Below are 23,001 nucleotides of genomic sequence, written 5' to 3'. Positions count from 1 at the left end.
AAGACACTAGAATGAAAATTTTAAAGCCTCCTATTAGTGCTTCATCTACACGCTATAGCCCTGAATTTTCCAATGCCTATCTCTTTGCAAAAGAGAGATATCGGCAAGGAAAAGCTGCATTGTACTTTTGCATTTTTCTCCCAAACGAAAGACACTAGAATGAAAATTTTAAAGCCTCCTGTTAGTGCTTCATCTACACGTTATAGCCCTGAATTTTCCAATGCCTAGCTCTTTGCAAAAGAGAGATATTGGCAAGGAAAAGCTGTATTGTACCTTTGCATTTTTCTCCCAAACGAAAGACACTAGAATGAAAATTTAAAAGCCTCCTGTTAGTGCTTCATGTACGCGGTATAGCCCTGAATTTTCCAATGCCTAGCTCTTTGCAAAAGAGAGATATCGGCAAGGAAAAGCTGTATTGTACCTTTGCATTTTTCTCCCAAACGAAAGACACTAGAATGAAAATTTTAAAGCCTCCTGTTAGTGCTTCATCTACACGTTATAGCCCTGAATTTTCCAATGCCTATCTCTTTGCAAAAGAGAGATATCGGCAAGGAAATGCTGTATTGTACCTTTGCATTTTTCTCCCAAACGAAAGACACTAGAATGAAAATTTTAAAGCCTCCTGTTAGTGCTTCATCTACACGTTATAGCCCTGCATTTTCCAATGCCTATCTCTTTGCAAAAGAGAGATATCGGCAAGGAAAAGCTGCATTGTACTTTTGCATTTTTCTCCCAAACGAAAGACACTAGAATGAAAATTTTAAAGCCTCCTGTTAGTGCTTCATCTACACGTTATAGCCCTGAATTTTCCAATGCCTATCTCTTTGCAAAAGAGAGATATCGGCAAGGAAAAACTGTATTGTACCTTTGCATTTTTCTCCCAAACGAAAGACACTAGAATGAAAATTTTAAAGCCTCCTGTTAGTGCTTCATCTACACGTTATAGCCCTGAATTTTCCAATGCCTATCTCTTTGCAAAAGAGAGATATCGGCAAGGAAAAGCAGTATTGTACCTTTGCATTTTTCTCCCAAACGAAGGACACTAGAATGAAAATTTTAAAGCCTCCTATTAGTGCTTCATCTACACGTTATAGCCCTGAATTTTCCAATGCCTATCTCTTTGCAAAAGAGAGATATCGGCAAGGAAAAGCTGTATTGTACCTTTGCATTTTTCTCCCAAACGAAGTACACTAGAATGAAAATGTTAAAGCCTCCTGTTAGTGCTTCATCTACACGTTATAGCCCTGAATTTTCCAATGCCTATCTCTTTGCAAAAGAGAGATATCGGCAAGGAAAAGCTGTATTGTACCTTTGCATTTTTCTCCCAAACGAAAGACACTAGAATGAAAATTTTAAAGCCTCCTGTTAGTGCTTCATCTACACGTTATAGCCCTGAATTTTCCAATGCCTATCTCTTTGCAAAAGAGAGATATCGGCAAGGAAATGCTGTATTGTACCTTTGCATTTTTCTCCCAAACGAAAGACACTAGAATGAAAATTTTAAAGCCTCCTGTTAGTGCTTCATCTACACGTTATAGCCCTGCATTTTCCAATGCCTATCTCTTTGCAAAAGAGAGATATCGGCAAGGAAAAGCTGCATTGTACTTTTGCATTTTTCTCCCAAACGAAAGACACTAGAATGAAAATTTTAAAGCCTCCTGTTAGTGCTTCATCTACACGTTATAGCCCTGAATTTTCCAATGCCTAGCTCTTTGCAAAAGAGAGATATTGGCAAGGAAAAGCTGTATTGTACCTTTGCATTTTTCTCCCAAACGAAAGACACTAGAATGAAAATTTTAAAGCCTACTGTTAGTGCTTCATCTACACGTTATAGCCCTGAATTTTCCAATGCCTAGCTCTTTGCAAAAGAGAGATATCGGCAAGGAAAAGCTGTATTGTACCTTTGCATTTTTCTCCCAAACGAAAGACACTAGAATGAAAATTTTAAAGCCTCCTGTTAGTGCTTCATCTACACGTTATAGCCCTGAATTTTCCAATGCCTATCTCTTTGCAAAAGAGAGATATCGGCAAGGAAAAGCTGTATTGTACCTTTGCTTTTTTCTCCCAAACGAAAGACACTAGAATGAAAATTTTAAAGCCTCCTATTAGTGCTTCATCTACACGTTATAGCCCTGAATTTTCCAATGCCTATCTCTTTGCAAAAGAGAGATATCGGCAAGGAAAAGCTGCATTGTACTTTTGCATTTTTCTCCCAAACGAAAGACACTAGAATGAAAATTTTAAAGCCTCCTGCTAGTGCTTCATCTACACGTTATAGCCCTGAATTTTCCAATGCCTAGCTCTTTGCAAAAGAGAGATATTGGCAAGGAAAAGCTGTATTGTACCTTTGCATTTTTCTCCCAAACGAAAGACACTAGAATGAAAATTTAAAAGCCTCCTGTTAGTGCTTCATCTACACGGTATAGCCCTGAATTTTCCAATGCCTAGCTCTTTACAAAAGAGAGATATTGGCAAGGAAAAGCTGTATTGTACCTTTGCATTTTTCTCCCAAACGAAAGACACTAGAATGAAAATTTAAAAGCCTCCTGTTAGTGCTTCATCTACACGGTATAGCCCTGAATTTTCCAATGCCTAGCTCTTTGCAAAAGAGAGATATCGGCAAGGAAAAGCTGTATTGTACCTTTGCATTTTTCTCCCAAACGAAAGACACTAGAATGCAAACTACAGGTAGTGCTGCAGGGCCCACACCCTTTTACTTGCCTTACAGAGCAGCTCTGGAGCTGTTACAGTGCCCAGCTGCTGCAAGAAATCAGCTTGAATGCTTCAGGGGATGGGGCATGGCCAACATGAGCCCCACACCAAAGGAGGGGGGAGGTGTTTAATGCGAACTAGGGGTCATCCAAGCACTGCAAAAGGCCGCCATGCCCTGCATGCCCCTTTTCTCTTTTCATATGCAGATGAGGGTTCCAGTCAACTTTGGCCCACTGCTTGGATAACATCACCGTATGCAAATCCGTCTACTGCAGACCTTCCCCCAGGAGTGCTTGTACTAGTTGTTGCATATGGTTTGATATTTGATGGTGCTTCAGTATTAGGCAGCCTTCCGCCCTCCCATGTTCATCTGAAAAGATGTGGTCTCCCTGCAGTTGTTGTCCCCAGATGAGAGTTCACTTGTGCTGCCTCAGTTGAATCTCCTTTACTTGACAGAGATGTGCCTGAGCAGCTGCCCTCACCAGCCCTATCCCAAATCATACTTATTTTGCATAGGAGATACCATGGTCATGAAGATTGTTCTCCAAGGGTGAGGTTCATTCATTGCATTCTGGGTATGCTGACCCCTGTGATTTTCCCAAATGTGGGAAACTCGACTGCATTATTTGTGGTAGTGGGGGACTGTGTTTGTGCTTTCCTCTGGTCAGCTCTGGTAAAAGTCAGATTTCTTTGTCTCAGATCTTCCTCTAGCCTTGTTCTTCTTTCGAGAGTTCCCTTGTGCTGCCTCAGTTGGATCTCTTTCACTTGACAGGGGGGTGCCCGAACAGCGACCCTCCCCAGCTCTAGCCCAACTCCTACTTACCTGCCAGGTGAGATACTATGATCATGAAGGTGCTTCTCCCAGGGCAAGGCTCAACCATTGCACTCTGGGTGTGCTGCTCCTGCGATTTCCCCAAATGTGGGAAACTTGACTGCATAATTTGTGTTTCCCCTCGTCGGCTCTCGTATAATTCAGATCTCTTTGTCTCAGGTCTCTCTCCAGCCTAGTTTGCTGTCTGTTTCCACTTCTCTTTTCTTCAGCCGCTCCCTTCTATACCCTTGTGCACTATCCTGACTTCTCCTCCCGTCTGCTTACTTTGTGCCTTCCAATGCACAATGCAAACTACAGGTAGTGCTGCAGGGCCCACACCCTTTTACTTGCCTTACAGAGCAGCTCTGGAGCTGTTACAGTGCCCAGCTGCTGCAAGAAATCAGCTTGAATGCTTCAGGGGCTGGGGCATAGCCAACATGAGCCCCACACCAAAGGAGGGTGGAGGTGTTTAATGCAAACTAGGGGTCAGCCAAGCGCCGCAAAAGGCCACCATGCCCTGCACGCCCCTTTTCTCTTTTCATATGCAGATGAGGGTTGAAGCCAACTTTGAACCACTGCTTGGATGACATCACCATATGCAAATCCATCTGCGGCAGGCCTTCCCCCAGGAATGCTTGCACTAGTTGTTGCATTTGGTTTGTTGTTTGGGGGTGCTTCAGTATTAGGCAGCCTTCTGCCCTCCCATGTTCATCTGAAAATATATGTTCTCCCTGCAGTTGTTGTCCCAAGATGAGAGTTCCCTTGTGCTGCCTCAGTTGAATCTCCTTTACTTGACAGAGATGTGCATGAGCAGCGGCCCTCCCCAGCCCTATTCCAAATCATACTTATTTTGCATAGGAGATACCATGGTCATGAAGATTTTTCTCCCAGGGTGAGGTTCATTCATTGCATTTTGGGTATGCTGACCCCTGTGATTTCCCCAAATGTGGGAAACTTGACTGCATTATTTGTGGTAGTGGGAGACTGTGTTTGTGCTTTCCTCTGGTCAGCTCTGGTAAAAGTCAGATTTCTTTGTCTCAGATTTTCCTTTAGCCTTGTTCTTTTTTCGAGAGTTCCCTTGTGCTGCCTCAGTTGGATCTCCTTCACTTTACAGGGGGGTACCCGAGCAGCGACCCTCCCCAGCTCTAGCCCAACTCCTACTTACCTGCCAGGTGAGATACTATGATCATGAAGGTGCTTCTCCCAGGGCAAGGCTCACCCATTGTACTCTGGGTGTGCTGCTCCTGTGATTTCCCCAAATGTGGGAAACTTGACTGCATAATTTGTGTTTCCCCTGGTCGGCTCTCGTATAATTCAGATCTCTTTGTCTCAGGTCTCTCTCCAGCCTAGTTTGCTGTCTGTTTCCACTTCTCTTTTCTTCAGCCGCTCCCTTCTATACCCTTGTGCACTATCCTGACTTCTCCTCCCGTCTGCTTACTTTGTGCCTTCCAATGCACAATGCAAACTACAGGTAGTGCTGCAGGGCCCACACCCTTTTACTTGCCTTACAGAGCAGCTCTGGAGCTGTTACAGTGCCCAGCTGCTGCAAGAAATCAGCTTGAATGCTTCAGGGGATGGGGCATGGCCAACATGAGCCCCACACCAAAGGAGGGTGGAGGTGTTTAATGCGAACTAGGGGTCATCCAAGCACCGCAAAAGGCCGCCATGCCCTGCACGCCCCTTTTCTCTTTTCATATGCAGATGAGGGTTGAAGCCAACTTTGACCCACTGCTTGGATGACATCACCGTATGCAAATCCGTCTTCTGCAGAACTTCCCCCAGGAATGCTTGCACTAGTTGTTGCATTTGGTTTGTTGTTTGGGGGTGCTTCAGTATTAGGCAGCCTTCTGCCCTCCCATGTTCATCTGAAAATATGTGTTCTCCCTGCAGTTGTTGTCCCCAGATGAGAGTTCCCTTGTGCTGCCTCAGTTGAATCTCCTTTACTTGACAGAGATGTGCCTGAGCAGCGGCCCTCCCCAGCTCTATCCCAAATCATACTTATTTTGCATAGGAGATACCATGGTCATGAAGATTATTCTCCCAGGGTGAGGTTCATTCATTGCATTATGGGTATGCTGACCCCTGTGATTTCCCCAAATGTGGGAAACTCGACTGCTTTATTTGTGGTAGTGGGGGACTGTGTTTGTGTTTTCCTCTGGTCAGCTCTGGTAAAAGTCAGATTTCTTTGTTCAGATCTTCCTCTAGCCTTGTTCTTCTTTCGAGAGTTCCCTTGTGCTGCCTCAGTTGGATCTCCTTCACTTGACAGGGGGGTGCCCAAGCAGAGACCCTCCCCAGCTCTAGCCCAACTCCTACTTACCTGCCAGGTGAGATACTATGATCATGAAGGTGCTTCTCCCAGGGCAAGGCTCACCCATTGCACTCTGGGTGTGCTGCCCCTGCGATTTCCCCAAATGTGGGAAACTTGACTGCATAATTTGTGTTTCCCCTGGTCGGCTCTCGTGTAATTCAGATCTCTTTGTCTCAGGTCTCTCTCCAACCTAGTTTGCTGTCTGTTTCCACTTCTCTTTTCTTCAGCCGCTCCCTTCTATACCCTTGTGCACTATCCTGACTTCTCCTCCCGTCTGCTTACTTTGTGCCTTCCAATGCACAATGCAAACTACAGGTAGTGCTGCAGGGCCCACACCATTTTACTTGCCTTACAGAGCAGCTCTGGAGATGTTACAGTGCCCAGCTGCTGCAAGAAATCAGCTTGAATGCTTCAGGGGATGGGGCATGGCCAACATGAGCCCCACACCAAAGGAGGGTGGAGGTGTTTAATGCGAACTAGGGGTCATCCAAGCACCGCAAAAGGCCGCCATGCCCTGCACGCTCCTTTTCTCTTTTCATATGCAGATGAGGGTTGAAGCCAACTTTGACCCACTGCTTGGATGACATCACCGTATGCAAATCCGTCTTCTGCAGAACTTCCCCCAGGAATGCTTGCACTAGTTGTTGCATTTGGTTTGTTGTTTGGGGGTGCTTCAGTATTAGGCAGCCTTCTGCCCTCCCATGTTCATCTGAAAATATGTGTTCTCCCTGCAGTTGTTGTCCCCAGATGAGAGTTCCCTTGTGCTGCCTCAGTTGAATCTCCTTTACTTGACAGAGATGTGCATGAGCAGCGGCCCTCCCCAGCCCTATTCCAAATCATACTTATTTTGCATAGGAGATACCATGGTCATGAAGATTGTTCTCCCAGGGTGAGGTTCATTCATTGCATTTTGGGTATGCTGACCCCTGTGATTTCCCCAAATGTGGGAAACTTGACTGCATTATTTGTGGTAGTGGGGGACTGTGTTTGTGCTTTCCTCTGGTCAGCTCTGGTAAAAGTCAGATTTCTTTGTCTCAGATTTTCCTCTAGCCTTGTTCTTCTTTCGAGAGTTCCCTTGTGCTGCCTCAGTTGGATCTCCTTCAGTTTACAGGGGGGTACCCGAGCAGCGATCCTCCCCAGCTCTAGCCCAACTCCTACTTACCTGCCAGGTGAGATACTATGATCATGAAGGTGCTTCTCCCAGGGCAAGGCTCACCCATTGCACTCTAGGTGTGCTGCTCCTGCGATTTCCCCAAATGTGGGAAACTTGACTGCATAATTTGTGTTTCCCCTGGTCGGCTCTCGTATAATTCAGATCTCTTTGTCTCAGGTCTCTCTCCAGCCTAGTTTGCTGTCTGTTTCCACTTCTCTTTTCTTGAGCCGCTCCCTTCTATGCCCTTGCGCACTATCCTGACTTCTCCTCCTGTCTGCTTACTTTGTGCCTTCCAACGCACAATGCGAACTACAGGTAGTGCTGCAGGGCCCACACCCTTTTACTTGCCTTACAGAGCAGCTCTGGAGCTGTTACAGTGCCCAGCTGCTGCAAGAAATCAGCTTGAATGCTTCAGGGGCTGGGGCATAGCCAACATGAGCCCCACACCAAAGGAGGGTGGAGGTGTTTAATGCAAACTAGGGGTCAGCCAAGTGCCGCAAAAGGCCACCATGCCCTGCACGCCCCTTTTCTCTTTTCATATGCAGACGAGGGTTGAAGCCAACTTTGACCCACTGCTTGGATGACATCACCATATGCAAATCCATCTGCGGCAGGCCTTCCCCCAGGAATGCTTGCACTAGTTGTTGCATTTGGTTTGTTGTTTGGGGGTGCTTCAGTATTAGGCAGCTTTCTGCCCTCCCATGTTCATCTGAAAATATATGTTCTCCCTGCAGTTGTTGTCCCCAGATGAGAGTTCCCTTGTGCTGCCTCAGTTGAATCTCCTTTACTTGACAGAGATGTGCATGAGCAGCGGCCCTCCCCAGCCCTATTCCAAATCATACTTATTTTGCATAGGAGATACCATGGTCATGAAGATTTTTCTCCCAGGGTGAGGTTCATTCATTGCATTTTGGGTATGCTGACCCCTGTGATTTCCCCAAATGTGGGAAGCTCAACTGCATTATTTGTGGTAGTGGGGGACTGTGTTTGTGCTTTCCTCTGGTCAGCTCTAGTAAAAGTCAGATTTCTTTGTCTCACATTTTCCTCTAGCCTTGTTCTTCTTTCGAGAGTTCCCTTGTGCTGCCTTTGTTGGATCTCCTTCACTTTACAGGGGGGTACCCGAGCAGCGACCCTCCCCAGCTCTAGCCCAACTCCTACTTACCTGCCAGGTGAGATACTATGATCATTAAGGTGCTTCTCCCAGGGCAAGGCTCACCCATTGTACTCTGGGTGTGCTGCTCCTGCGATTTCCCCAAATGTGGGAAACTTGACTGCATAATTTGTGTTTCCCCTCGTCGGCTCTCGTATAATTCAGATCTCTTTGTCTCAGGTCTCTCTCCAGCCTAGTTTGCTGTCTGTTTCCACTTCTCTTTTCTTCAGCCGCTCCCTTCTATACCCTTGTGCACTATCCTGACTTCTCCTCCCGTCTGCTTACTTTGTGCCTTCCAATGCACAATGCAAACTACAGGTAGTGCTGCAGGGCCCACACCCTTTTACTTGCCTTACAGAGCAGCTCTGGAGCTGTTACAGTGCCCAGCTGCTGCAAGAAATCAGCTTGAATGCTTCAGGGGCTGGGGCATAGCCAACATCAGCCCCACACCGAAGGAGGGTGGAGGTGTTTAATGCAAACTAGGGGTCAGTCAAGCGCCGCAAAAGGCCACCATGCCCTGCACGCCCCTTTTCTGTTTTCATATGCAGATGAGGGTTGAAGCCAACTTTGACCCACTGCTTGGATGACATCACCATATGCAAATCCATCTGCGGCAGGCCTTCCCCCAGGAATGCTTGCACTAGTTGTTGCATTTGGTTTGTTGTTTGGGGGTGCTTCAGTATTAGGCAGCCTTCTGCTGCACCCTGCTTTGGTGTGGGGCTCATGTTGGCCATGCCCCATCCCCTGAAGCTTTCAAGCAGATTTCTTGCAGCAGCTGGGCACTGTAACAGCTCAAGAGCTGCTCTGTAAGGCAAGTAAAAGGGTGTGGGCCCTGCAGCACTACCTGTAGTTTGCATTGTGCATTGGAAGGCACAAAGTAAGCAGACGGGAGGAGAAGTCAGGATAGTGCACAAGGGTATAGAAGGGAGCGGCTGAAGAAAAGAGAAGTGGAAACAGACAGCAAACTAGGCTGGAGAGAGATCTGAGACAAAGAGATCTGAATTATACGATAGCCGACCAGGGGAAACACAAATTATGCAGTCAAGTTTCCCACATTTGGGGAAATCGCAGGGGCAGCACACCCAGAGTGCAATGGGTGAGCCTTGCCCTGGGAGAAGCACCTTCATGATCATAGTATCTCACCTGGCAGGTAAGTATGAGTTGGGCTAGAGCTGGGGAGGGTCGCTGCTCGGGCACCCCCCTGTTAAGTGAAGGAGATCCAACTGAGGCAGCACAAGGGAACTCTCAAAAGAAGAACAAGGCTAGAGGAAGATCTGAAACAAAGAAATCTGACTTTTACCAGAGCTGACCAGAAGAAAACACAAACACAGTCCCCCACTACCACAAATAAAGCAGTCGAGGTGAGGTTCATTCATTGCATTTTGGGTATGCTGACCCCTGTGATTTCCCCAAATGTGGGAAACTCGACTGCTTTATTTGTGGTAGTGGGGGACTGTGTTTGTGTTTTCTTCTGGTCAGCTCTGGTAAAAGTCAGATTTCTTTGTTTCAGATCTTCCTCTAGCCTTGTTCTTCTTTTGAGAGTTCCCTTGTGCTGCCTCAGTTGGATCTCCTTCACTTAACAGGGGGGTGCCCGAGCAGCGACCCTCCCCAGCTCTAGCCCAACTCCTACTTACCTGCCAGGTGAGATACTATGATCATGAAGGTGCTTCTCCCAGGGCAAGGCTCACCCATTGCACTCTGGGTGTGCAGCCCCTGCGATTTCCCCAAATGTGGGAAACTTGACTGCATAATTTGTGTTTCCCCTGGTCGGCTCTCGTATAATTCAGATCTCTTTGTCTCAGATCTCTCTCCAGCCTAGTTTGCTGTCTGTTTCCACTTCTCTTTTCTTCAGCCGCTCCCTTCTATACCCTTGTGCACTATCCTGACTTCTCCTCCCGTCTGCTTACTTTGTGCCTTCCAATGCACAATGCAAACTACAGGTAGTGCTGCAGGGCCCACACCCTTTTACTTGCCTTACAGAGCAGCTCTGGAGCTGTTACAGTGCCCAGCTGCTGCAAGAAATCTGCTTGAATGCTTCAGGGGATGGGACATGGCCAACATGAGCCCCACACCAAAGGAGGGTGGAGCAGAAGGCTGACTAATACTGAAGCACCCCCAAACAACAAACCAAATGCAACAACTAGTGCAAGCATTCCTGGGGGAAGGCCTGCCGCAGATGGATTTGCATATGGTGATGTCATCCAAGCAGTGGGTCAAAGTTGGCTTCAACCCTCGTCTGCATATGAAAACAGAAAAGGGGCGTGCAGGGCATGGTGGCCTTTTGCGGCGCTTGACCGACCCCTAGTTTGCATTAAACACCTCCACCCTCCTTCGGTGTGGGGCTCATGTTGGCTATGCCCCAGCCCCTGAAGCATTCAAGCTGATTTCTTGCAGCAGCTGGGCACTTTAACAGCTCCAGAGCTGCTCTGTAAGGCAAGTAAAAGGGTGTGGGCCCTGCAGCACTACCTGTAGTTTGCATTGTGCATTGGAAGGCACAAAGTAAGCAGACGGGAGGAGAAGTCAGGATAGTGCACAAGGGTATAGAAGGGAGCGGCTGAAGAAAAGAGAAGTGGAAACAGACAGCAAACTAGGCTGGAGAGAGACCTGAGACAAAGAGATCTGAATTATACGAGAGCCGACCAGGGGAAACACAAATTATGCAGTCAAGTTTCCCACATTTGGGGAAATCGCAGGAGCAGCACACCCAGAGTGCAATGGGTGAGCCTTGCCCTGGGAGAAGCACCTTCATGATCATAGTATCTCACCTGGCAGGTAAGTAGGAGTTGGGCTAGAGCTGGGGAGGGTCGCTGCTCGGGTACCCCCCCTGTCAAGTGAAGGAGATCCAACTGAGGCAGCACAAGGGAACTCTCGAAAGAAGAACAAGGCAAGAGGAAAATCTGAGACAAAGAAATCTGAGTTTTACCAGAGCTGACCAGAGGAAAGCACAAACACAGTCCCCCACTACCACAAATAATGCAGTTGAGTTTCCCACATTTGGGGAAATCACAGGGGTCAGCATACCCAAAATGCAATGAATGAACCTCACCCTGGGAGAACAATCTTCATGACCATGGTATCTCCTATGCAAAATAAGTATGATTTGGAATAGGGCTGGGGAGGGCCGCTGCTCATGCACATCTCTGTCAAGTAAAGGAGATTCAACTGAGGCAGCACAAGGGAACTCTCATCTGGGGACAACAACTGCAGGGAGAACACATATTTTCAGATGAACATGGGAGGGCAGAAGGCTGCCTAATACTGAAGCACCCCCAAACAACAAACCAAATGCAACAACTAGTGCAAGCATTCCTGGGGGAAGTTCTGCAGAAGACGGATTTGCATACGGTGATGTCATACAAGCAGTGGGTCAAAGTTGGCTTCAACCCTCATCTGCATATGAAAAGAGAAAAGGGGCGTGCAGGGCATGGCGGCCTTTTGCGGTGCTTGGATGACCCCTAGTTCGCATTAAACACCTCCACCCCTCCTTTGGTGTGGGGCTCATGTTGGCCATGCCCCATCCCCTGAAGCATTCAAGCAGATTTCTTGCAGCAGCTGGGCACTGTAACAGCTCCAGAGCTGCTCTGTAAGGCAAGTAAAAGGGTGTGGGCCCTGCAGCACTACCTGTAGTTTGCATTGTGCATTGGAAGGCACAAAGTAAGCAGACGGGAGGAGAAGTCAGGATAGTGCACAAGGGTATAGAAGGGAGCGGCTGAAGAAAAGAGAAGTGGAAACAGACAGCAAACTAGGCTGGAGAGAGACCTGAGACAAAGAGATCTGAATTATACGAGAGCCGACCAGGGGAAACACAAATTATGCAGTCAAGTTTCCCACATTTGGGGAAATCGCAGGTGCAGCACACCCAGAGTGCAATGGGTGAGCCTTGCCCTGGGAGAAGCACCTTCATGATCATAGTATCTCACCTGGCAGGTAAGTAGGAGTTGGGCTAGAGCTGGGGAGGGTCTCTGCTCGGGCACCCCCCTGTCAAGTGAAGGAGATCCAACTGAGGCAGCACAAGGGAACTCTCAAAAGAAGAACAAGGCTCTGAAACAAAGAAATCTGACTTTTACCAGAGCTGACCAGAGGAAAACACAAACACAGTCCCCCACTACCACAAATAAAGCAGTCGAGTTTCCCACATTTGGGGAAATCACAGGGGTCAGCATACCCAGAATGCAATGAATGAACCTCACCCTGGGAGAATAATCTTCATGACCATGGTATCTCCTATGCAAAATAAGTATGATTTGGGATAGAGCTGGGGAGGGCCGCTGCTCAGGCACATCTCTGTCAAGTTAAGGAGATTCAACTGAGGCAGCACAAGGGAACTCTCATCTAGGGACAACAACTGCAGGGAGAACACATATTTTCAGATGAACATGGGAGGGCAGACGGCTGCCTAATACTGAAGCACCCCCAAACAACAAACCAAATGCAACAACTAGTGCAAGCATTCCTGGGGGAAGGCCTGCCGCAGATGGATTTGCATATGGTGATGTCATCCAAGCAGTGGGTCAAAGTTGGCTTCAACCCTCGTCTGCATATGAAAACAGAAAAGGGGCGTGCAGGGCATGGTGGCCTTTTGCTGCGCTTGTCTGACCCCTAGTTTGCATTAAACACCTCCACCCTTCTTCGGTGTGGGGCTCATGTTGGCTATGCCCCAGCCCCTGAAGCATTCAAGCTGATTTCTTGCAGCAGCTTGGCACTGCAACAGCTCCAGAGCTGCTCTGTAAGGCAAGTAAAAGGGTGTGGGCCCTGCAGCACTACCTGTAGTTTGCATTGTGCATTGGAAGGCACAAAGTAAGCAGACGGGAGGAGAAGTCAGGATAGTGCACAAGGGTATAGAAGGGAGCGGCTGAAGAAAAGAGAAGTGGAAACAGACAGCAAACTAGGCTGGAGAGAGATCTGAGACAAAGAGATCTGAATTATACGAGAGCCGACCAGGGGAAACACAAATTATGCAGTCAAGTTTCCCACATTTGGGGAAATCGCAGGGGCTGCACACCCAGAGTGCAATGGGTGAGCCTTGCCCTGGGAGAAGCACCTTCATGATCATAGTATCTCACCTGGCAGGTAAGTAGGAGTTGGGCTAGAGCTGGGGAGGGTCGCTGCTCGGGCACCCCCCTGTTAAGTGAAGGAGATCCAACTGAGGCAGCACAAGGGAACTCTCAAAAGAAGAACAAGGCTAGAGGAAGATCTGAAACAAAGAAATCTGACTTTTACCAGAGCTGACCAGAAGAAAACACAAACACAGTCCCCCACTACCACAAATAAAGCAGTCGAGTTTCCCACATTTGGGGAAATCACAGGGGTCAGCATACCCAAAATGCAATGAATGAACCTCACCTCGACTGCTTTATTTGTGGTAGTGGGGGACTGTGTTTGTGTTTTCTTCTGGTCAGCTCTGGTAAAAGTCAGATTTCTTTGTTTCAGATCTTCCTCTAGCCTTGTTCTTCTTTTGAGAGTTCCCTTGTGCTGCCTCAGTTGGATCTCCTTCACTTAACAGGGGGGTGCCCGAGCAGCGACCCTCCCCAGCTCTAGCCCAACTCATACTTACCTGCCAGGTGAGATACTATGATCATGAAGGTGCTTCTCCCAGGGCAAGGCTCACCCATTGCACTCTGGGTGTGCTGCCCCTGCGATTTCCCCAAATGTGGGAAACTTGACTGCATAATTTGTGTTTCCCCTGGTCGGCTATCGTATAATTCAGATCTCTTTGTCTCAGATCTCTCTCCAGCCTAGTTTGCTGTCTGTTTCCACTTCTCTTTTCTTCAGCCGCTCCCTTCTATACCCTTGTGCACTATCCTGACTTCTCCTCCCGTCTGCTTACTTTGTGCCTTCCAATGCACAATGCAAACTACAGGTAGTGCTGCAGGGCCCACACCCTTTTACTTGCCTTACAGAGCAGCTCTTGAGCTGTTACAGTGCCCAGCTGCTGCAAGAAATCTGCTTGAAAGCTTCAGGGGATGGGGCATGGCCAACATGAGCCCCACACCAAAGCAGGGTGCAGCAGAAGGCTGCCTAATACTGAAGCACCCCCAAACAACAAACCAAATGCAACAACTAGTGCAAGCATTCCTGGGGGAAGGCCTGCCGCAGATGGATTTGCATATGGTGATGTCATCCAAGCAGTGGGTCAAAGTTGGCTTCAACCCTCATCTGCATATGAAAACAGAAAAGGGGCGTGCAGGGCATGGTGGCCTTTTGCGGCGCTTGACTGACCCCTAGTTTGCATTAAACACCTCCACCCTCCTTCGGTGTGGGGCTGATGTTGGCTATGCCCCAGCCCCTGAAGCATTCAAGCTGATTTCTTGCAGCAGCTGGGCACTGTAACAGCTCCAGAGCTGCTCTGTAAGGCAAGTAAAAGGGTGTGGGCCCTGCAGCACTACCTGTAGTTTGCATTGTGCATTGGAAGGCACAAAGTAAGCAGACGGGAGGAGAAGTCAGGATAGTGCACAAGGGTATAGAAGGGAGCGGCTGAAGAAAAGAGAAGTGGAAACAGACAGCAAACTAGGCTGGAGAGAGACCTGAGACAAAGAGATCTGAATTATACGAGAGCCGACGAGGGGAAACACAAATTATGCAGTCAAGTTTCCCACATTTGGGGAAATCGCAGGAGCAGCACACCCAGAGTACAATGGGTGAGCCTTGCCCTGGGAGAAGCACCTTAATGATCATAGTATCTCACCTGGCAGGTAAGTAGGAGTTGGGCTAGAGCTGGGGAGGGTCGCTGCTCGGGTACCCCCCTGTAAAGTGAAGGAGATCCAACAAAGGCAGCACAAGGGAACTCTCGAAAGAAGAACAAGGCTAGAGGAAAATGTGAGACAAAGAAATCTGACTTTTACTAGAGCTGACCAGAGGAAAGCACAAACACAGTCCCCCACTACCACAAATAATGCAGTTGAGTTTCCCACATTTGGGGAAATCACAGGGGTCAGCATACCCAAAATGCAATGAATGAACCTCACCCTGGGAGAAAAATCTTCATGACCATGGTATCTCCTATGCAAAATAAGTATGATTTGGAATAGGGCTGGGGAGGGCCGCTGCTCATGCACATCTCTGTCAAGTAAAGGAGATTCAACTGAGGCAGCACAAGGGAACTCTCATCTGGGGACAACAACTGCAGGGAGAACATATATTTTCAGATGAACATGGGAGGGCAGAAAGCTGCCTAATACTGAAGCACCCCCAAACAACAAACCAAATGCAACAACTAGTGCAAGCATTCCTGGGGGAAGGCCTGCCGCAGATGGATTTGCATATGGTGATGTCATCCAAGCAGTGGGTCAAAGTTGGCTTCAACCCTCGTCTGCATATGAAAAGAGAAAAGGGGCGTGCAGGGCATGGTGGCCTTTTGCGGCACTTGGCTGACCCCTAGTTTGCATTAAACACCTCCACCCTCCTTTGGTGTGGGGCTCATGTTGGCTATGCCCCAGCCCCTGAAGCATTCAAGCTGATTTCTTGCAGCAGCTGGGCACTGTAACAGCTCCAGAGCTGCTCTGTAAGGCAAGTAAAAGGGTGTGGGCCCTGCAGCACTACCTGTAGTTCGCATTGTGCGTTGGAAGGCACAAAGTAAGCAGACAGGAGGAGAAGTCAGGATAGTGCGCAAGGGCATAGAAGGGAGCGGCTCAAGAAAAGAGAAGTGGAAACAAACAGCAAACTAGGCTGGAGAGAGACCTGAGACAAAGAGATCTGAATTATACGAGAGCCGACCAGGGGAAACACAAATTATGCAGTCAAGTTTCCCACATTTGGGGAAATCGCAGGAGCAGCACACCTAGAGTGCAATGGGTGAGCCTTGCCCTGGGAGAAGCACCTTCATGATCATAGTATCTCACCTTGGCAGGTAAGTAGGAGTTGGGCTAGAGCTGGGGAGGATCGCTGCTCGGGTACCCCCCTGTAAACTGAAGGAGATCCAACTGAGGCAGCACAAGGGAACTCTCGAAAGAAGAACAAGGCTAGAGGAAAATCTGAGACAAAGAAATCTGACTTTTACCAGAGCTGACCAGAGGAAAGCACAAACACAGTCCCCCACTACCACAAATAATGCAGTCAAGTTTCCCACATTTGGGGAAATCACAGGGGTCAGCATACCCAAAATGCAATGAATGAACCTCACCCTGGGAGAACAATCTTCATGACCATGGTATCTCCTATGCAAAATAAGTATGATTTGGAATAGGGCTGGGGAGGGCCGCTGCTCATGCACATCTCTGTCAAGTAAAGGAGATTCAACTGAGGCAGCACAAGGGAACTCTCATCTGGGGACAACAACTGCAGGGAGAACACATATTTTCAGATGAACATGGGAGGGCAGAAGGCTGCCTAATACTGAAGCACCCCCAAACAACAAACCAAATGCAACAACTAGTGCAAGCATTCCTGGGGGAAGTTCTGCAGAAGACGGATTTGCATACGGTGATGTCATCCAAGCAGTGGGTCAAAGTTGGCTTCAACCCTCATCTGCATATGAAAAGAGAAAAGGAGCGTGCAGGGCATGGCGGCCTTTTGCGGTGCTTGGATGACCCCTAGTTCGCATTAAACACCTCCACCCTCCTTTGGTGTGGGGCTCATGTTGGCCATGCCCCATCCCCTGAAGCATTCAAGCTGATTTCTTGCAGCAGCTGGGCACTGTAACATCTCCAGAGCTGCTCTGTAAGGCAAGTAAAAGGGTGTGGGCCCTGCAGCACTACCTGTAGTTTGCATTGTGCATTGGAAGGCACAAAGTAAGCAGACGGGAGGAGAAGTCAGGATAGTGCACAAGGGTATAGAAGGGAGCGGCTGAAGAAAAGAGAAGTGGAAACAGACAGCAAACTAGGTTGGAGAGAGACCTGAGACAAAGAGATCTGAATTACACGAGAGCCGACCAGGGGAAACACAAATTATGCAGTCAAGTTTCCCACATTTGGGGAAATCGCAGGGGCAGCACACCCAGAGTGCAATGGGTGAGCCTTGCCCTGGGAGAAGCACCTTCATGATCATAGTATCTCACCTGGCAGGTAAGTAGGAGTTGGGCTAGAGCTGGGGAGGGTCTCTGCTTGGGCACCCCCCTGTCAAGTGAAGGAGATCCAACTGAGGCAGCACAAGGGAACTCTCGAAAGAAGAACAAGGCTAGAGGAAGATCTGAACAAAGAAATCTGACTTTTACCAGAGCTGACCAGAGGAAAACACAAACACAGTCCCCCACTACCACAAATAAAGCAGGCGAGTTTCCCACATTTGGGGAAATCACAGGGGTCAGCATACCCATAATGCAATGAATGAACCTCACCCTGGGAGAATAATCTTCATGACCATGGTATCTCCTATGCAAAATAAGTATGATTTGGAATAGGGCTGGGGAGGGCCGCTGCTCATGCACATCTCTGTCAAGTAAAGGAGATTCAACTGAGGCAGCACAAGGGAACTCTCATCTGGGGACAACAACTGCAGGGAGAACACATATTTTCAGATGAACATGGGAGGGCAGAAGGCTGCCTAATACTGAAGCACCCCCAAACAACAAACCAAATGCAACAACTAGTGCAAGCATTCCTGGGGGAAGTTCTGCAGAAGACGGATTTGCATACGGTGATGTCATCCAAGCAGTGGGTCAAAGTTGGCTTCAACCCTCATCTGCATATGAAAAGAGAAAAGGGGCGTGCAGGGCATGGCGGCCTTTTGCGGTGCTTGGATGACCCCTAGTTCGCATTAAACACCTCCACCCTCCTTTGGTGTGGGGCTCATGTTGGCCATGCCCCATCCCCTGAAGCATTCAAGCTGATTTCTTGCAGCAGCTGGGCACTGTAACAGCTCCAGAGCTGCTCTGTAAGGCAAGTAAAAGGGTGTGGGCCCTGCAGCACTACCTGTAGTTTGCATTGTGCATTGGAAGGCACAAAGTAAGCAGACGGGAGGAGAAGTCAGGATAGTGCGCAAGGGCATAGAAGGGAGCGGCTCAAGAAAAGAGAAGTGGAAACAAACAGCAAACTAGGCTGGAGAGAGACCTGAGACAAAGAGATCTGAATTATACGAGAGCCGACCAGGGGAAACACAAATTATGCAGTCAAGTTTCCCACATTTGGGGAAATCGCAGGAGCAGCACACCTAGAGTGCAATGGGTGAGCCTTGCCCTGGGAGAAGCACCTTCATGATCATAGTATCTCACCTTGGCAGGTAAGTAGGAGTTGGGCTAGAGCTGGGGAGGATCGCTGCTCGGGTACCCCCCTGTAAACTGAAGGAGATCCAACTGAGGCAGCACAAGGGAACTCTCGAAAGAAGAACAAGGCTAGAGGAAAATCTGAGACAAAGAAATCTGACTTTTACCAGAGCTGACCAGAGGAAAGCACAAACACAGTCCCCCACTACCACAAATAATGCAGTCAAGTTTCCCACATTTGGGGAAATCACAGGGGTCAGCATACCCAAAATGCAATGAATGAACCTCACCCTGGGAGAACAATCTTCATGACCATGGTATCTCCTATGCAAAATAAGTATGATTTGGAATAGGGCTGGGGAGGGCCGCTGCTCATGCACATCTCTGTCAAGTAAAGGAGATTCAACTGAGGCAGCACAAGGGAACTCTCATCTGGGGACAACAACTGCAGGGAGAACACATATTTTCAGATGAACATGGGAGGGCAGAAGGCTGCCTAATACTGAAGCACCCCCAAACAACAAACCAAATGCAACAACTAGTGCAAGCATTCCTGGGGGAAGTTCTGCAGAAGACGGATTTGCATACGGTGATGTCATCCAAGCAGTGGGTCAAAGTTGGCTTCAACCCTCATCTGCATATGAAAAGAGAAAAGGAGCGTGCAGGGCATGGCGGCCTTTTGCGGTGCTTGGATGACCCCTAGTTCGCATTAAACACCTCCACCCTCCTTTGGTGTGGGGCTCATGTTGGCCATGCCCCATCCCCTGAAGCATTCAAGCTGATTTCTTGCAGCAGCTGGGCACTGTAACATCTCCAGAGCTGCTCTGTAAGGCAAGTAAAAGGGTGTGGGCCCTGCAGCACTACCTGTAGTTTGCATTGTGCATTGGAAGGCACAAAGTAAGCAGACGGGAGGAGAAGTCAGGATAGTGCACAAGGGTATAGAAGGGAGCGGCTGAAGAAAAGAGAAGTGGAAACAGACAGCAAACTAGGTTGGAGAGAGACCTGAGACAAAGAGATCTGAATTACACGAGAGCCGACCAGGGGAAACACAAATTATGCAGTCAAGTTTCCCACATTTGGGGAAATCGCAGGGGCAGCACACCCAGAGTGCAATGGGTGAGCCTTGCCCTGGGAGAAGCACCTTCATGATCATAGTATCTCACCTGGCAGGTAAGTAGGAGTTGGGCTAGAGCTGGGGAGGGTCTCTGCTTGGGCACCCCCCTGTCAAGTGAAGGAGATCCAACTGAGGCAGCACAAGGGAACTCTCGAAAGAAGAACAAGGCTAGAGGAAGATCTGAACAAAGAAATCTGACTTTTACCAGAGCTGACCAGAGGAAAACACAAACACAGTCCCCCACTACCACAAATAAAGCAGGCGAGTTTCCCACATTTGGGGAAATCACAGGGGTCAGCATACCCATAATGCAATGAATGAACCTCACCCTGGGAGAATAATCTTCATGACCATGGTATCTCCTATGCAAAATAAGTATGATTTGGAATAGGGCTGGGGAGGGCCGCTGCTCATGCACATCTCTGTCAAGTAAAGGAGATTCAACTGAGGCAGCACAAGGGAACTCTCATCTGGGGACAACAACTGCAGGGAGAACACATATTTTCAGATGAACATGGGAGGGCAGAAGGCTGCCTAATACTGAAGCACCCCCAAACAACAAACCAAATGCAACAACTAGTGCAAGCATTCCTGGGGGAAGTTCTGCAGAAGACGGATTTGCATACGGTGATGTCATCCAAGCAGTGGGTCAAAGTTGGCTTCAACCCTCATCTGCATATGAAAAGAGAAAAGGGGCGTGCAGGGCATGGCGGCCTTTTGCGGTGCTTGGATGACCCCTAGTTCGCATTAAACACCTCCACCCTCCTTTGGTGTGGGGCTCATGTTGGCCATGCCCCATCCCCTGAAGCATTCAAGCTGATTTCTTGCAGCAGCTGGGCACTGTAACAGCTCCAGAGCTGCTCTGTAAGGCAAGTAAAAGGGTGTGGGCCCTGCAGCACTACCTGTAGTTTGCATTGTGCATTGGAAGGCACAAAGTAAGCAGACGGGAGGAGAAGTCAGGATAGTGCACAAGGGTATAGAAGGGAGCGGCTGAAGAAAAGAGAAGTGGAAACAGACAGCAAACTAGGCTGGAGAGAGACCTGAGACAAAGAGATCTGAATTATACGAGAGCCGACCAGGGGAAACACAAATTATGCAGTCAAGTTTCCCACATTTGGGGAAATCACAGGAGCAGCACACCCAGAGTACAATGGGTGAGCCTTGCCCTGGGAGAAGCACCTTCATGATCATAGTATCTCACCTGGCAGGTAAGTAGGAGTTGGGCTAGAGCTGGGGAGGGTCGCTGCTCGGGTACCCCCCTGTAAAGTGAAGGAGATCCAACTGAGGCAGCACAAGGGAACTCTCGAAAAAAGAACAAGGCTAAAGGAAAATCTGAGACAAAGAAATCTGACTTTTACCAGAGCTGACCAGAGGAAAGCACAAACACAGTCTCCCACTACCACAAATATTGCAGTCAAGTTTCCCACATTTGGGGAAATCACAGGGGTCAGCATACCCAAAATGCAATGAATGAACCTCACCCTGGGAGAAAAATCTTCATGACCATGGTATCTCCTATGCAAAATAAGTATGATTTGGAATAGGGCTGGGGAGGGCCGCTGCTCATGCACATCTCTGTCAAGTAAAGGAGATTCAACTGAGGCAGCACAAGGGAACTCTCATCTTGGGACAACAACTGCAGGGAGAACATATATTTTCAGATGAACATGGGAGGGCAGAAGGCTGCCTAATACTGAAGCACCCCCAAACAACAAACCAAATGCAACAACTAGTGCAAGCATTCCTGGGGGAAGGCCTGCCGCAGATGGATTTGCATATGGTGATGTCATCCAAGCAGTGGGTCAAAGTTGGCTTCAACCCTCGTCTGCATATGAAAAGAGAAAAGGGGCGTGCAGGGCATGGTGGCCTTTTGCGGCGCTTGGCTGACCCCTAGTTTGCATTAAACACCTCCACCCTCCTTTGGTGTGGGGCTCATGTTGGCTATGCCCCAGCCCCTGAAGCATTCAAGCTGATTTCTTGCAGCAGCTGGGCACTGTAACAGCTCCAGAGCTGCTCTGTAAGGCAAGTAAAAGGGTGTGGGCCCTGCAGCACTACCTGTAGTTTGCATTGTGCATTGGAAGGCACAAAGTAAGCAGACGGGAGGAGAAGTCAGGATAGTGCACAAGGGTATAGAAGGGAGCGGCTGAAGAAAAGAGAAGTGGAAACAGACAGCAAACTAGGCTGGAGAGAGACCTGAGACAAAGAGATCTGAATTATACGAGAGCCGACGAGGGGAAACACAAATTATGCAGTCAAGTTTCCCACATTTGGGGAAATCGCAGGAGCAGCACACCCAGAGTGCAATGGTTGAGCCTTGCCCTGGGAGAAGCACCTTCATGATCATAGTATCTCACCTGGCAGGTAAGTAGGAGTTGGGCTAGAGCTGGGGAGGGTCGCTGCTCGGGTTCCCCCCTGTGAAGTGAAGGAGATCCAACTGAGGCAGCACCAGGGAACTCTCGAAAGAAGAACAAGGCTAGAGGAAGATCTGAGACAAAGAAATCTGACTTTTACCAGAGCTGACCAGAGGAAAGCACAAACACAGTCCCCCACTACCACAAATAATGCAGTCGAGTTTCCCACATTTGGGAAAATCACAGGGGTCAGCATACCCAGAATGCAATGAATGAACCTCACCCTGGGAGAACAATCTTCATGACCATGGTATCTCCTATGCAAAATAAGTATGATTTGGGATAGGGCTGGTGAGGGCAGCTGCTCAGGCACATCTCTGTCAAGTAAAGGAGATTCAACTGAGGCAGCACAAGTGAACTCTCATCTGGGGACAACAACTGCAGGGAGACCACATCTTTTCAGATGAACATGGGAGGGCGGAAGGCTGCCTAATACTGAAGCACCATCAAATATCAAACCATATGCAACAACTAGTACAAGCACTCCTGGGGGAAGGTCTGCAGCAGACGGATTTGCATACGGTGATGTTATCCAAGCAGTGGGCCAAAGTTGACTGGAACCCTCATCTGCATATGAAAAGAGAAAAGGGGCATGCAGGGCATGGCGGCCTTTTGCAGTGCTTGGATGACCCCTAGTTCGCATTAAACACCTCCCCCCTCCTTTGGTGTGGGGCTCATGTTGGCCATGCCCCATCCCCTGAAGCATTCAAGCTGATTTCTTGCAGCAGCTGGGCACTGTAACAGCTCCAGAGCTGCTCTGTAAGGCAAGTAAAAGGGTGTGGGCCCTGCAGCACTACCTGTAGTTTGCATTGTGCATTGGAAGGCACAAAGTAAGCAGACGGGAGGAGAAGTCAGGATAGTGCACAAGGGTATAGAAGGGAGCGGCTGAAGAAAAGAGAAGTGGAAACAGACAGCAAACTAGGCTGGAGAGAGACCTGAGACAAATAGATCTGAATTATACGAGAGCCGACCAGGGGAAACACAAATTATGCAGTCAAGTTTCCCACATTTGGGGAAATCGCAGGGGCAGCACACCCAGAGTGCAATGGGTGAGCCTTGCCCTGGGAGAAGCACCTTCATGATCATAGTATCTCACCTGGCAGGTAAGTAGGAGTTGGGCTAGAGCTGGGGAGGGTCGCTGCTCGGGTACCCCCCTGTAAAGTGAAGGAGATCCAACTGAGGCAGCACAATGGAACTCTCGAAAGAA

General features: G+C 48.7%; 29 non-coding genes and 4 pseudogenes across 29 annotated transcripts; 12 read left to right on the top strand and 21 right to left on the bottom strand.

The window, feature by feature from the left end:
* Positions 1–3,211: 3,211 nt before the first annotated feature.
* LOC135025477 (U1 spliceosomal RNA) lies at positions 3,212–3,375 on the top strand. The gene has a single exon (XR_010222226.1). It is a non-coding gene; the product is annotated as a U1 spliceosomal RNA (small nuclear RNA).
* A 152-nt stretch (positions 3,376–3,527) lies between these two features.
* On the top strand, positions 3,528–3,663 carry LOC135025395 (U1 spliceosomal RNA; annotated as a pseudogene).
* A 701-nt stretch (positions 3,664–4,364) lies between these two features.
* Positions 4,365–4,528, top strand: LOC135025288 (U1 spliceosomal RNA). The gene has a single exon (XR_010222071.1). It is a non-coding gene; the product is annotated as a U1 spliceosomal RNA (small nuclear RNA).
* Positions 4,529–4,680: 152 nt separating this feature from the next.
* On the top strand, positions 4,681–4,843 carry LOC135025379 (U1 spliceosomal RNA). Its single transcript, XR_010222160.1, has one exon. It is a non-coding gene; the product is annotated as a U1 spliceosomal RNA (small nuclear RNA).
* Positions 4,844–5,517: 674 nt separating this feature from the next.
* Positions 5,518–5,681, top strand: LOC135025270 (U1 spliceosomal RNA). Its single transcript, XR_010222054.1, has one exon. It is a non-coding gene; the product is annotated as a U1 spliceosomal RNA (small nuclear RNA).
* Positions 5,682–5,832: 151 nt separating this feature from the next.
* On the top strand, positions 5,833–5,995 carry LOC135025303 (U1 spliceosomal RNA). The gene has a single exon (XR_010222086.1). It is a non-coding gene; the product is annotated as a U1 spliceosomal RNA (small nuclear RNA).
* A 674-nt stretch (positions 5,996–6,669) lies between these two features.
* Positions 6,670–6,833, top strand: LOC135025242 (U1 spliceosomal RNA). The gene has a single exon (XR_010222026.1). It is a non-coding gene; the product is annotated as a U1 spliceosomal RNA (small nuclear RNA).
* Positions 6,834–6,985: 152 nt separating this feature from the next.
* LOC135025406 (U1 spliceosomal RNA) lies at positions 6,986–7,148 on the top strand. The gene has a single exon (XR_010222172.1). It is a non-coding gene; the product is annotated as a U1 spliceosomal RNA (small nuclear RNA).
* Positions 7,149–7,822: 674 nt separating this feature from the next.
* LOC135025246 (U1 spliceosomal RNA) lies at positions 7,823–7,986 on the top strand. The gene has a single exon (XR_010222030.1). It is a non-coding gene; the product is annotated as a U1 spliceosomal RNA (small nuclear RNA).
* A 152-nt stretch (positions 7,987–8,138) lies between these two features.
* LOC135025401 (U1 spliceosomal RNA) lies at positions 8,139–8,274 on the top strand (annotated as a pseudogene).
* Positions 8,275–9,129: 855 nt separating this feature from the next.
* Positions 9,130–9,292, bottom strand: LOC135025307 (U1 spliceosomal RNA). The gene has a single exon (XR_010222090.1). It is a non-coding gene; the product is annotated as a U1 spliceosomal RNA (small nuclear RNA).
* Positions 9,293–9,760: 468 nt separating this feature from the next.
* LOC135025354 (U1 spliceosomal RNA) lies at positions 9,761–9,923 on the top strand. Its single transcript, XR_010222136.1, has one exon. It is a non-coding gene; the product is annotated as a U1 spliceosomal RNA (small nuclear RNA).
* An 828-nt stretch (positions 9,924–10,751) lies between these two features.
* Positions 10,752–10,914, bottom strand: LOC135025348 (U1 spliceosomal RNA). The gene has a single exon (XR_010222130.1). It is a non-coding gene; the product is annotated as a U1 spliceosomal RNA (small nuclear RNA).
* A 153-nt stretch (positions 10,915–11,067) lies between these two features.
* Positions 11,068–11,231, bottom strand: LOC135025479 (U1 spliceosomal RNA). Its single transcript, XR_010222228.1, has one exon. It is a non-coding gene; the product is annotated as a U1 spliceosomal RNA (small nuclear RNA).
* A 675-nt stretch (positions 11,232–11,906) lies between these two features.
* Positions 11,907–12,069, bottom strand: LOC135025359 (U1 spliceosomal RNA). The gene has a single exon (XR_010222141.1). It is a non-coding gene; the product is annotated as a U1 spliceosomal RNA (small nuclear RNA).
* Positions 12,070–12,211: 142 nt separating this feature from the next.
* Positions 12,212–12,375, bottom strand: LOC135025266 (U1 spliceosomal RNA). The gene has a single exon (XR_010222050.1). It is a non-coding gene; the product is annotated as a U1 spliceosomal RNA (small nuclear RNA).
* A 674-nt stretch (positions 12,376–13,049) lies between these two features.
* LOC135025353 (U1 spliceosomal RNA) lies at positions 13,050–13,212 on the bottom strand. Its single transcript, XR_010222135.1, has one exon. It is a non-coding gene; the product is annotated as a U1 spliceosomal RNA (small nuclear RNA).
* Positions 13,213–13,680: 468 nt separating this feature from the next.
* Positions 13,681–13,843, top strand: LOC135025306 (U1 spliceosomal RNA). Its single transcript, XR_010222089.1, has one exon. It is a non-coding gene; the product is annotated as a U1 spliceosomal RNA (small nuclear RNA).
* An 855-nt stretch (positions 13,844–14,698) lies between these two features.
* Positions 14,699–14,834, bottom strand: LOC135025400 (U1 spliceosomal RNA; annotated as a pseudogene).
* A 152-nt stretch (positions 14,835–14,986) lies between these two features.
* Positions 14,987–15,150, bottom strand: LOC135025470 (U1 spliceosomal RNA). Its single transcript, XR_010222219.1, has one exon. It is a non-coding gene; the product is annotated as a U1 spliceosomal RNA (small nuclear RNA).
* A 674-nt stretch (positions 15,151–15,824) lies between these two features.
* On the bottom strand, positions 15,825–15,988 carry LOC135025435 (U1 spliceosomal RNA). The gene has a single exon (XR_010222187.1). It is a non-coding gene; the product is annotated as a U1 spliceosomal RNA (small nuclear RNA).
* A 152-nt stretch (positions 15,989–16,140) lies between these two features.
* On the bottom strand, positions 16,141–16,304 carry LOC135025241 (U1 spliceosomal RNA). The gene has a single exon (XR_010222025.1). It is a non-coding gene; the product is annotated as a U1 spliceosomal RNA (small nuclear RNA).
* Positions 16,305–16,978: 674 nt separating this feature from the next.
* Positions 16,979–17,141, bottom strand: LOC135025302 (U1 spliceosomal RNA). The gene has a single exon (XR_010222085.1). It is a non-coding gene; the product is annotated as a U1 spliceosomal RNA (small nuclear RNA).
* Positions 17,142–17,292: 151 nt separating this feature from the next.
* On the bottom strand, positions 17,293–17,456 carry LOC135025290 (U1 spliceosomal RNA). Its single transcript, XR_010222073.1, has one exon. It is a non-coding gene; the product is annotated as a U1 spliceosomal RNA (small nuclear RNA).
* A 674-nt stretch (positions 17,457–18,130) lies between these two features.
* LOC135025434 (U1 spliceosomal RNA) lies at positions 18,131–18,294 on the bottom strand. The gene has a single exon (XR_010222186.1). It is a non-coding gene; the product is annotated as a U1 spliceosomal RNA (small nuclear RNA).
* Positions 18,295–18,446: 152 nt separating this feature from the next.
* Positions 18,447–18,610, bottom strand: LOC135025240 (U1 spliceosomal RNA). Its single transcript, XR_010222024.1, has one exon. It is a non-coding gene; the product is annotated as a U1 spliceosomal RNA (small nuclear RNA).
* A 674-nt stretch (positions 18,611–19,284) lies between these two features.
* On the bottom strand, positions 19,285–19,447 carry LOC135025301 (U1 spliceosomal RNA). Its single transcript, XR_010222084.1, has one exon. It is a non-coding gene; the product is annotated as a U1 spliceosomal RNA (small nuclear RNA).
* Positions 19,448–19,598: 151 nt separating this feature from the next.
* Positions 19,599–19,762, bottom strand: LOC135025289 (U1 spliceosomal RNA). Its single transcript, XR_010222072.1, has one exon. It is a non-coding gene; the product is annotated as a U1 spliceosomal RNA (small nuclear RNA).
* Positions 19,763–20,436: 674 nt separating this feature from the next.
* LOC135025378 (U1 spliceosomal RNA) lies at positions 20,437–20,599 on the bottom strand. The gene has a single exon (XR_010222159.1). It is a non-coding gene; the product is annotated as a U1 spliceosomal RNA (small nuclear RNA).
* Positions 20,600–20,751: 152 nt separating this feature from the next.
* On the bottom strand, positions 20,752–20,915 carry LOC135025292 (U1 spliceosomal RNA). The gene has a single exon (XR_010222075.1). It is a non-coding gene; the product is annotated as a U1 spliceosomal RNA (small nuclear RNA).
* A 701-nt stretch (positions 20,916–21,616) lies between these two features.
* On the bottom strand, positions 21,617–21,752 carry LOC135025394 (U1 spliceosomal RNA; annotated as a pseudogene).
* A 152-nt stretch (positions 21,753–21,904) lies between these two features.
* LOC135025464 (U1 spliceosomal RNA) lies at positions 21,905–22,068 on the bottom strand. The gene has a single exon (XR_010222213.1). It is a non-coding gene; the product is annotated as a U1 spliceosomal RNA (small nuclear RNA).
* Positions 22,069–22,742: 674 nt separating this feature from the next.
* On the bottom strand, positions 22,743–22,905 carry LOC135025337 (U1 spliceosomal RNA). Its single transcript, XR_010222120.1, has one exon. It is a non-coding gene; the product is annotated as a U1 spliceosomal RNA (small nuclear RNA).
* Between the last annotated feature and the right edge of the window lie 96 nt (positions 22,906–23,001).

This window comes from Pseudophryne corroboree, unplaced genomic scaffold (genome assembly GCF_028390025.1).
Source record: "Pseudophryne corroboree isolate aPseCor3 unplaced genomic scaffold, aPseCor3.hap2 scaffold_415, whole genome shotgun sequence".
Taxonomy (NCBI): Eukaryota; Metazoa; Chordata; class Amphibia; order Anura; family Myobatrachidae; genus Pseudophryne; species Pseudophryne corroboree.
The sequence above is the reverse complement of the archived record's forward strand: the minus strand, read 5'-3'. Positions and strand labels throughout refer to the sequence as shown.